Genomic DNA, 12552 nt, shown 5'->3' with positions numbered 1-12552 from the left:
GCATTGGCTGTCATTCCATTATCCAACTCTCTAGTTGGCAAGGGTGCAAGACACGATGCATGCCACTTTTTTCCATCATCCAAGAGGTAAGTGTAAGGACCAACTTTTTTCCTGACCTCAACTGGAGGAGTGAACTTTGGATAAGCTTTTGGTACATGTACAGACTTTTTAATGCACACTTTATTCCCTGGTCGAAAAGAGAAATGTCACACACAATGCTTGTAGTTAAAGCGAGATTTCATGACATCCTGACGTGAGGAAACACGCTTCTGCAGTGGTGTTGGCTCATGACCAGAAGGTGAAGGTTTCAGGACATTGAGACGGGTACGCATTTTCCTTCCATGAGGCAATTCGAATGGGGAAACACCTGTTACAGCATGAGGTGTAGCGCGGTAAATCTGCAGGAAGTCAGTCACTTTTGATTTCCATGGTGCTGATTGTAGGATTGCTGATTGGATTGTACTCTTGAGAACTCTGTGAAAGCGTTCAATAGCACCATTTGCAGCAGGATGATACACTGAAGTACGAATGTGCTTAATATCTCTCTCTTTCAGGAATGCAGCAAACTCAGGGGAAGTGAACTGAGGCCCATTATCACTGACCAGAGTGGTCGGGTTGCCGTGTCTGCTGAAGACAGAGGTAAGAAATGCAGTCACCTGTTTTGTTGCAACAGACGCAGTAAAGGCTACCTCAGGCCACTTACTATAATAGTCAGTGAGTGTCAGAGCATATCGACAGTCCCAGACAGCAGTCTCGAACGGGCCCACAATGTCTATCACCAGTTTTTCCCACGGTGCAGAAGGTAAAGGAACAGGCTGGAGTGGAACAGCAGAGGCTTTCGCAGTTTTGTCCAGAGAAAGACATAAATGACAGGCAGCAATTTTCTCTGTCACAAATGTGTCCATGTTTGGCCACCAATACATCTCACGCAGGCGTTGCTTCGTTCTCACAATTCCCTGATGACCCTCATGTGCAATACGGAACAATGACTCACACAATTTTCCAGGCACAACCAGTCTAGATCCACTAAACACAAACTCAGCTTGCACACTGAACTCATGTCGGAGCTTGTAGTATGGACGAATCACAGGATCCACAGCCGTGGAAGATGAAGGCCATTTACTCGCAATTTGTGCGCGCAACGCAGAGAGTTCAGAACAGTGAGCAGAGGCAGTAGCAAATTCTTCCTGGGATATGGCAATCGGCCCAGAAGACAGTAAAGCAACAAACTCGGGTTCTGTATCCGACTCAGCATCCAAAGGAAGAGGCAAGGGCAAGCGGGATAACCAATCTGCAGTGTAGTTCTCAGATTCAGCACGATACTCAACTATGTAGTCGAAACACAGCAACCGAGCAGCCCACCGAGCAATACGCATACCAGCTCTATCAGTCCCTTTTGTGGTCAGCAGTGTCGTTAACGCTTGATGGTCAGTCCGCAACGTAAATCTGCGACCCCACAAGTACGTTCTCCATTTTTCCACCGCCCAGACACACGCCAGAGCCTCCTTTTCAACAGTGGAGTATTTCTGTTCAGCTGAGGACAGTGTTCTGGATGCGAAAGCGACAGTATGTTCTTGACCATCATGGCCAATTTGAGTGAAGACAGCACCTAGTCCATATGCAGACGTGTCAGTAGAAATGACCACCGGCATCTCCGGGTCAAACAGTATGAGCGCAGGACTGTGAACCAGCAGCTTCTTCACATCATCCAAGCTTTGTTGAGCATCATCAGACCAGCGAAATCCACTCTCATCTCTCAAGCACTCACGCAGAGGCATCACCACGGAAGCGAAATTAGGAATGAATTTGTTGTACCAGGAGAGAAGACCCAGCAAAGAACGCAACTGAACAGCATCCGTTGGTGCAGGTGCATCGATTATTGCAGATAGATGTTCCTGATCCAACTGAATACCCTGCGACGTCACCATGTGGCCTAGAAACTTCAAGCTCTGTTTTCTGAATTGACATTTTGACTCATTCAACACCAACCCAGCATCTTTGAGACGTTGCATCACCTTCTCTAGCACTTGATCATGTTCTTGCAGCGAGCGTCCCCACACGATGATGTCGTCCAGATAATTTGCAACGTTCTGGATTCCTTTTAGAATGATGACCATCATCTTTTGGAATGCAGCTGGAGCAGACGCCAAGCCATAAGGTACCCTGCAGAATCTGAAGAGGCCCTCGTGTGTAAGAAAAGCAGTGAGGTCCCGGCAATCTTCATGAAGAGGTACCTGATGGTATGCACTTTCCAAGTCTATAGTTGAAAACACAGTCGCACCTTGCAGTAATGTCATCATCTCCTCCATGTGTGGCAATGGATAGCTGTCTACTATAACTGCCTTGTTGGGCCCTCGCAAGTCCACACACATGCGGATCCCCCCCGTTTTCTTTTGGACCACAACAATCGGAGAAACCCATGGAGAAGAATCAATCCGTTCGATCACACCAGCCTGTAAGAGACGTTCCAGTTCTGCGGAAACAGCATCTCTCACGGAGAAAGGTAAGCGACGCAATTTGCATCTGACAGGAGGTACAGAGTCAGAAATGTTCACCTTGTGCGTGAAGTTGTTCACACAGCCTAATGCAGCACGCTGTGATGGAGAAGTGGAGAGAGCACAGACTGGAGAGGATTGTGCAGATGGCAGCACAGTGTGTCCAGTAAATTGCAGCTGAAGTCCCTTAATCAGATCCATGCCTAGCAAAGCAGTGCCAGTGTCAACAATGAAGAAGTGTGCAGGACAGGTAATGCCATATTTAGTGACTGTAGCAGATAAATCCCTAGAGTTTCCTGTTTCCTGCATCGCTGCCGGCGGCTTGTTTGTATCAGTGCTCTTACAACTTCGCTCTAATATTAGTGTATTTTATTGTCGTTGCTAACTTATCCTGATATCTCAATAACCCTGTTCTTGTTATCTACTTGAAGATTCTAAACCAAAAGTGATAGTTAACTTAACGCCGTTAGCATAGCAATAGCGTGTTAGCTTGCTTTCTGTTACACTGTGAATATCATCTTGCCTCTGGTTTGTCTTGTGTGCTAACGTTTCTCTTTTTAAGCGAGTATACTACGATCCATCGAGCAACCTTGGTAAGTTGGAATTGCACTTCAAATCCGGTGAGTTATGGCTTCTATTCCTATTATTGTTACTTGCACCTCATGTCATATGTTTAGCTTAGCCTTCTCTGTCAGCTGCGAGGGCTTTATATGCGATAAATGCAGGGAAATAGTTAGGCTGACAGAGAAGATCTTAGAATTAGAGTCTCGCATCCAATCTTTATCTGAGGATAGTAAGAGTTTAACGACGATAGAAAACACTTTGGATGCGAGCAACATTAGCGCACACAGCTCGGTTCCGGTTGAAAATCCTCCGCAGCTGGGAAACTTCGTGACTGTGAGACGGCGTAGTCGCAGGACAAAACATCACTCGACCGTTCCGATTACAGTCTCGAACAGGTTTGCCCCGCTCAGTGACGCACCGACTGAGAAACCTGCTGAAAGTGCCCTAGTTATCGGTGATTCTATTGTTCGGAACGTTAACATAGAGGCACCAGCCACCATAGTCAAATGTTTACCGGGAGCCAGAGCGCCTGACATCAAGTCAAATTTAAATGTGCTGGCTAAGGCTAATCGTAAATTCAGTAAGATTGTCATTCACGTCGGCACAAATGATGTTCGACTCCGTCAATCGGAGATCACAAAAGATAACATTAAAGAGGTGTGTGAGCTCGCAAGCATGATGTCAGACACTGTAATATTCTCTGGCCCCCTCAATGCTTATCGTGGTGATGAGATTTATAGCAGATTATCATCACTAAATGGCTGGTTGTCTGAGTGGTGCCTGCAGAATGATATAGTTTTTATAAATAACTGGAAGAGTTTTGAGGGCAGACCTGACCTGTTGAAACGAGATGGTCTCCATCCCTCCTGGGCTGGGTTTCCATCCTGTCTAGAAATATGGCAAAAAGTCTTAATGCTAATGCTAAAACTTGACTCGCTGGGGCCCAGGTCAGGGAGCAGACAGTATGGCTTAACCAACTGTCTGCTTGCCGTCTCACGTCGCAGAATACACAAAATGTACAACATGTAGTAATCCGTTCTCCCAAACATCACAAAATAGAGACTGTGTCTGTCCCCCGGATTAGCAAACATAAAATAATGCGTAAACCTCTTGAAAGTAATTTAATAAACGTTAAACAAACTAAACATGAACAAAATACAGATAATCAACTGTTACGACTCGGATTGCTAAATATTAGATCTCTCTCTAATAAAGCACTTTTTGTTAACGATATGATAACAGATCATAAAATAGACATGCTCTGTTTGACAGAAACATGGCTAAAACCAGATGATTATATTGCTTTAAATGAATCTGTCCCCCAAGATTATTATTATAAACACGAGCCTCGTCTAAAAGGCAGAGGGGGAGGTGTCGCAGCACTTTACAATAACTCTCTTAGCATTTCCCAGAAGTCGAACTCTAAATATAATTCTTTTGAAGTCATGGTTCTTCATGTTTCAACACCTAATACTAAAGATAAAACACTTTTTAAATTGATTCTAGCTATTGTATATAGGCCTCCAGGGCACCACACAGATTTTATTAAAGAATTTGGTGGGTTCTTATCAGAACTAGTACTGGCCGCAGATAGACTCCTTGTCGTTGGTGACTTTAACATCCACGTAGATAACGTTACAGATGCCTTAGGAATGGCTTTCAAAGACACTCTTAACTCCATGGGCATTAGTCAACATGTGTCAGGACCCACTCACCTTCGTAATCATACTTTAGATTTAATACTGTCTTACGGTATAAATGTGGACGACGTTAAAATCCTTCAGCAGAGTGAAGACATTTCGGATCATTATCTGGTATTATGTTTGCTTCACTGGCCTACGGCTGCAAATAAAACTCATTGTTACAAATATGGTAGAACAATAACTTCAACTACCAAAGATGCGTTTCTCGATAATCTGCCCGAATTGTCTCAAATCATGAGAAATAACGTTGAAGATCTTGACATTACCACTGAAAATTTTAATTCCACCTTCTCGGTAACGCTAGACAAAGTTGCTCCACTACGTTTAAAGAAGATTAAAAATGGCAGCCCCACACCGTGGTATAATGAACACACTCAGGCTCTAAAGAAAGCGGCCCGAAAAATGGAGCGCAACTTTAAGAAAACTAAATTAGAGGTATTTCGTACAGCATGGAAGGATAGTATTCGAAAATACAGGAAAGCCCTAATAACTTCTAGATCCGCCTATTTTTCATCACTAATAGAAGAAAACCAGCACAACCCTAGGTTTTTATTTAACACGGTGGCTAAATTAACAAAAAATAAATCGTCAGTGACTTCTGATCCTGTATATCAGCATAGCAGTGATGAATTTATGAACTACTTCACATATAAAATCCAAGATATTAGAGAAAAAATTATAACAATGCAATCAGAAGTGAAACCCGCTGAACAAACTAACTACAGCGCCCTTAAGGAGAAAATGCAATTATTTTATACCGTAGATCAAGATGAGCTGTCTAAAATTATTAGATCATCTAAATCAACAACATGCATACTAGACCCTATACCTACAAATCTACTGAAAGAGATGCTCCCAGAAATTATAGATCCTCTTCTTGGTATTATTAACTCATCTCTGACATTAGGACATGTGCCTAAAGCATATAAGGTGGCTGTTATAAGGCCCCTTGTCAAAAAACCCCAACTCGACCCTAGAGAACTAAGGAACTACAGGCCTATATCGAATCTACCTTTCATATCTAAAGTTCTGGAAAAAGTAGTTTCAACTCAATTATGCTCCTTCCTCCAAAGGAATGACATCAATGAAGAATTCCAGTCTGGATTTAGAGCATGTCACAGTACAGAGACTGCTTTGATCAGAGTTACAAATGATCTGCTATTGGCGTCTGACCGAGGTTGTATCTCGTTATTGGTGCTGCTAGACCTTAGTGCTGCATTCGATACCATTGACCACAGCACACTCCTACATAGACTCGAAAATTATGTCGGCATTAAGGGAATAGCTTTGAAATGGTTTAAATCTTATTTATCCGACCGTTTTCAATTTGTAGCAATAAACAATGAGGTGTCACGCAAATCGCAAGTCCAGTACGGTGTACCACAGGGCTCAGTCTTAGGGCCTCTGCTCTTCGCATTATACATGCTACCTCTAGGAGATATAATAAAGCGACACGGAGTTAGCTTTCACTGTTATGCTGATGATACTCAACTTTATATTTCCTCGAAGCCTCATGAAACACAGCAGTTCCATCGAATAATGGAATGCATAGTCGATATAAAAAACTGGATGAGTAACAACTTTTTATTACTGAACTCGGACAAAACGGAAGTGTTACTTATTGGACCGAAAACTGCTATAAGTAACAACCAAGAATACTGTTTAACTATTGACGGATGTTCCATAAAACCCTCGTCGTCAGCAAAGAATCTTGGCGTTCTATTCGATAGTAATCTGTCATTTGAGAGCCACGTCGCCAACACCTGTAAAATTGCGTTTTTCCATTTTAAGAATATATCTAAACTACGTCATATGCTGTCAATCTCAGATGCAGAGAAGTTAATTCATGCATTCATGACATCAAGACTAGATACTGTAATGCACTGTTAGGTGGTTGCCCTGCAGGCTTATTACAAAAACTCCAATTGGTCCAAAACGCGGCAGCTCGAGTTCTTACACGTACAAAAAAGTATGAACATATTAGCCCGGTTCTGTCAACCTTGCACTGGTTACCTATAAAGCATCGCGTTAACTTTAAAATCTTGCTTATTACCTATAAAGCCTTACATGGTTTAGCTCCTCAGTACTTGAATGAACTCCTTTTGTATTACAGTCCTTCACGTGCATTACGCTCTCAGGCGTCCTGTCAGTTGGTAATACCTAGAATTTCAAAATCAAGTGCAGGTGGTAGATCCTTTTCCTATCTAGCCCTAAACTTTGGAATAGTCTTCCCTGCACTGTCCGGGAGGCAGACACACTCTGTCAGTTTAAATCTAGACTAAAGACGCATCTTTTTAATCTTGCATACACTACTCTTCCATAATATAAATCTTTAGAGGGTTTAGGCTGCATTAGTTAGATCAACCGGAACCAAAAACACAACTGATGTACTTGTTGCATCAAAGAGTACAGAACAGTACTCTACTCTCAGCCAGTCTTGTCTCATTGTTCCAAGGTTACCACAGCGAGCAGGATGCAGTTCATGGCCTGACCTGATGGTAGAGGGAGAATGGGAAGTGGGGACCTGACAAGAGCTGAGATGATAGAGCTGGATAAAGAAGGACGCGGTCTCTTGACATGTCTTCACCACAAAACTTCAAATGCTATTAGATTATTAATGATAATCTTAAACTATAATTTATTTTATTATTAAGTTTATTTATTTTATTTAGCCTTGTTGTGCAAGTTCTCTGGAGCTTGTGCAGAGGCAGCAGCTTTTGCCAGAGGGGAACTGGAATCCCCTGGTTGGGCCTGGGTTCTCCTGAGGTTTTTTTTCTCGATTAGAGTTTTGGGTTCCTCGCCACCGTTTGCATACTGTTTTTGCACTATCTGCCTGACCGGGGGGGCTGCTTTAGAATCTTAAAGTTTTACTTAATTAATATTGCATATAGGAATTTATTATCTGTTATATTTGACCTGTGCTTCTCTCTCCTTTATCCTAAATGTGTGCTCTCACTGAGCGTGTGTGTGTGTGCGTACTTGTCTGTGTACGTACGTGTGTGTGTGTGTTGTGTGTGTGTGTGTGTGCGTGCGCATCCGTGTGTGTGTGTGTCTCTGTGTCTGTGTGTGTTGGTGCGTGTTGTGTGTGTGGAGTGTTTTGTGTGTGGGTGTGTCTGTCTTCTGTGTTTTCAACCTTTTCTTGTTTTTGCAGGTACAACTTTGATTGTTTTGCTTGTAGTCAATGTGTCTCATGTACAGCTGCTTTGTAACAATGAAAATTGTAAAAGCGCTATATAAATAAAGTTGAGTTGAGTTGAGTTACTGAAATCGGCTCTTGTAAGTAAGTAACTAAACGGGCAGCAGGGGCTTGCAACGGCACAGTGCGAAAATGCTGTTCATACAGTTGTTTCGGCAGGATGGACACAGACGAACCAGAGTCCACAGTAAGTTGAAGAGACACAGGGGTAGCAGCAGGTGAGGCATGTACGGTCACTTCACACATCAGACGGTCAGTCGCTCCAGGCAGATGGAGAATACAGACCTCTGGCAATTCAACTGAATGCACTGAATGAGTAGGAGCAGAACGGCAGACTCGTGCAAAATGTCCAATCTTATTGCAGTTCTTACATTTAGCAGATGCAGCGGGGCAGTTCTGTGCGTTTGCAAGATGTCCAGCAGAGCCACAGCGAAAGCATGTTCGAGCTGACGGAGCAGAAGCAGGTGGTTTTGATGAGGTACGTGCTTTGAATTTGGCCTTAGGACGCTGTCGTCCAGAAGCAGGAGTGGCATGTACAGCTTGAACTGGAGCGAAGTTACTCGTAGCCAGCGATTTCGCCTGAGCATCAGCGGTCTCTAGCTGTGTGGCAATTGTAATTGCAGTCTCCAGTGTAAATTTAGATTCCACTAATAATCTTTCACGAATGCAAGGGTTAGCAATATTTTCAACAAGTTGATCACGCAACATATCGTCAAGATTGTCAGCAAATTCACAAGTAGTCGCTAAATCTCTTAATGCAGCAATGTATTGTACTACCGTTTCATCTATCCTCTGTATGCGTTTCCTGAAAGCATGTCTTTCCACGACCACATTTCTTTTCGGAACGAAGTGTTGTTCCAAAGCCGTAATAGCATCAGCTAGATCGTCACCGGTATTAGGCAGTGTATCGAACAATCTCTGACCTTCGGTTCCGAGGCAGTGAAGAAGCAAAGCACGTTTTCTGGCTTCTGACCATAAATCCCCAGTAGCATTGATGACTAGCATGTAGTTCCGGAACATTTTCAGCCATGTGACTAGCGGTATAGCAGGCTCACCGGACAAGGCAAAAAAAGGATTGGGAAATGGAGCACTTACTGAAGCCATCCTCAGAAAATCTTGTACAAAAAACGTCCTCATCGCAATTTGTTATGTCTTAATGTAGACAAGAAGCTGGAGACCGTGGATTCCTTTCAGTAACTTTTATTAACTAACTAGCAGTCAGCTTAGCATGCAGGCAGACGCTCCGTATCTCTACTTCTTCTTTCTATAAACCTCCACACAACTCAAGAAACCCGAGCGCCATCCAGTGGTGCACCAATGCAACAACACCACAGATGCGCTTTCGCGGGTTTATTTATCCGTTTTGTCTATAAGCTAACGGTTGTACTTATAGAAATTGTTTATATTTGGAAGTTGCCTCTTTTTTTTTATTTTTTTCAGACTGGAGTCATCCTTTTGGGATGAGGGTGTTATGGTCACCTGCCTTGATTGTTGGATTTGGCTCCCTCTGCTGGAACTTCGTATCTCTGCTCATCTCATGTCTCTCTCTGGCTAATGAGATTAGTAATTGGATGCAGCTGAAGGTTGTCTCCACTTGGGCTTAAAAGACAATGGAAGACTGTGGACTGACAAACCTCCTTCGACCTGGCTCGGCTGCTTAGCTGTCCTCCTCGATTTAAACTCATTCAATAAATACCCTAGATTTGAAACAAACGTGTCTTCGTCCTTTTTATGTCACAACTTTCTTATTAAAGTTTTAAGGGTCGTAACACGCACACACACACACACAAACGCACGCACGCACACACACACATAAACACGCACGCACATGCACGCACGCACGCACACACACACGCACACACACATGCACGCACGCACACAAACGCACACAAGCACACGCACGCACGCATGCACGCACACATGTTGGGTTTCATGTTTTATGGGGACATTCCATAGACGCAATGGTTTTTATACTGTACAAACTGTATATCGTATTCCCTACCCTTAACCCTAACAATCACACACAACTGTCTGCTCTTTTACATTTCACAAAAGTTAATTCTGTATGATTTATAAGCTTGTTTCCTCATGGGGACAAAAAAATATCCCCACAAGGATTTTGGATATTGCCATCTTTGTGGGGACATTTTGTCCCCATACCGTAGGGTTTACCCTTCACACACACACACACACACACACGCACGCACGCACGCACACACACACACACACACACACACACATGTCTGGTTTTTTATCCCCTATCCCTAACCCTAACCCCTAAACCTAAAGATCATAGAAAACTTTTTGCATTTTTAGATTTAAAAAAAATATTGTTCTGTACAATTTATAAGCTTTTTTGCCCATGAGGACCTCAATTTTGGTCCCCACAGTGACACGAGTCCCCATGAGTTGGTGTGCATTCAGGTTTAGGTCCCCACCGGGATATACAAACATGAACACACAGTATTCTCCGGACCCTTTAATTCTGCATCATAAAAAAGCATTTATTTATTTTCACTGATCCACCTTCACGTTAACTTTAGAAACTGGTAGACATCAGTCAGACAGACAGCGAGAGATCTTTAAATATTAAGGCCCGCTTTTCTGTAAAGCTGCTTTGAAAATAAAAATTCCTTGATCTCTTGATTAAATGAAACTCTACATTATATTCTTTATTCTATTGGAAGATTTTCTTCTTATTGTTAATAATATTTTCCCGCCCTTAAAGTGTCTGAACACCAGAGATCATCATACAGATAAACATACATTTATACAGATATCGGTGGGATGATCAGAAATCAGTTGCAATGACACACCCTCGCGTGACACCAGGTGGCGCTATAATCAACATGTTTGCATTTTGGCTCATAACTCTGGGCCTGTGAGGACCAGAAACAAATGTCCTATAAAACAAGTGGTATGAATTTCTTTATTCTGTTGATCTGTATACTTCCCCAAATCTTTCCAAACCTAAGAATGTAAGAATCATGTGTCATGTCTCTTATCACACTATTATTATTATTGGATAAGGATGTTATATTGCGTTGATACGTTGCACATGATAATATCGTAAATAACCCTGAGTCACTAATTCTGATATAATTAACCGTGATGATATCAAGTAAACAATTTGCACATTATATAGCATGATGAAAAAAATCTTCTGGTTGAAAATACAACACAGTATAAATATAAATCAATAAAAATGGACCAGTAACATAATTTGTATTATATTCAGCACCTACTAGTCATTTGAATAAAAATGTTTTATGAAAACTTATGAAACACTAAAGCTTGTAGAGATGCAGCAGTGGCATCAGAGGAGAACTGGTTCCTGGAGTTTTGGGTTTCTCGCCACCGTTTGCATACTGGTGTGCACTGTTTGCCTGACATCAGCTTTATAATTGAAAGTTTTTTGTATTTATTAATATCACTTTAAATGTAATATTCTGCTTAATATATTTATTATTACTAGGGCTGTCAAAATTAACGCGTTAATACAGAAAATGGGGGATAATAACATATAAGAGACATTGTACAGAGTAGTATATAGTACTCAACTCAACTCAACTTTATTTATATAGCGCTTTTACAATTTTCATTGTTACAAAGCAGCTGTACATGAGACACATTGACTACAAGTATATAGTATATAGTAGAATATACATATTAACAGATTGTATGTACACTTGTGCAAATGGGCATGAAGACAGACGAGAGGCACTATGCTGACGTTTCCGCTGAGCACTTTCTGCAGGTAGCCAGACAGTGGAATATTGAATTCAAAATTAGCCCACTGTGTCAGGGAGCAGAAACACACAGATTCAATTGCGGGGTGAAAAAGGGGTTTATTAGAGTCAAAACACCAGGCTCTGCACTGGAAGAGTTCATCAAGGACAGGATCAGCCGAGGACCCAAGACGTCTTAGCTGGCTACGAGGCCGACTGGGAAAACCGAGCAGAAAGTCACAGGCTGTCCCAGTGATGGGGGAAGGTAGGCAAAGAACCCCCGAGGATGAAGGTGAGGGTAGAGTAGGCAACCAGTGTCTCGAGTACCTCCGTGGGGCAGAACCGGCGGTCAGTCACCAGTAAAAACAACAACAATGACAGAACAGAGGAGTGCTAACCTCGGATCCCGACACACTGACCACCGATAGTGCACGCAACATGATTGCCCCGCGGCCAGGCAGCTTCCGTTCGAGCATATGCCTTGCATTGCACACAGCCTCCACCGAGCTATCACAGTTGCGAAAATGTAAACATGCTTGTGTAAGTAAATAGCTCAGTGCAGAGAAAGAAGTAATGGGAACCTGTGTTTTTCCTGTTTTTTTTTCATGTGTTTAATAGACATCTTTGAAAAACATCTATGACCTTTGAAACATGTCTAGTCTTCATATGTTGAGTATGGTTTCACTAATAATAAACAATATGCATTTGCATAAAGAATCAATATTTGTCCATGCCCATGTTGATTAGAGTATTAAAAACTTGAGAAGTATTCATTTAAGGTACATTTAGAATGGATAAAAATGTGCGATTAAGTTGCGATTAATCACAAGTTAACTCATTACAATCATGCGATTAATCACGATTAA

This window comes from Triplophysa rosa, unplaced genomic scaffold (genome assembly GCF_024868665.1).
Source record: "Triplophysa rosa unplaced genomic scaffold, Trosa_1v2 scaffold337_ERROPOS204441+, whole genome shotgun sequence".
Classification (NCBI taxonomy): domain Eukaryota; kingdom Metazoa; phylum Chordata; class Actinopteri; order Cypriniformes; family Nemacheilidae; genus Triplophysa; species Triplophysa rosa.
This window is presented reverse-complemented; position numbering follows the sequence as displayed.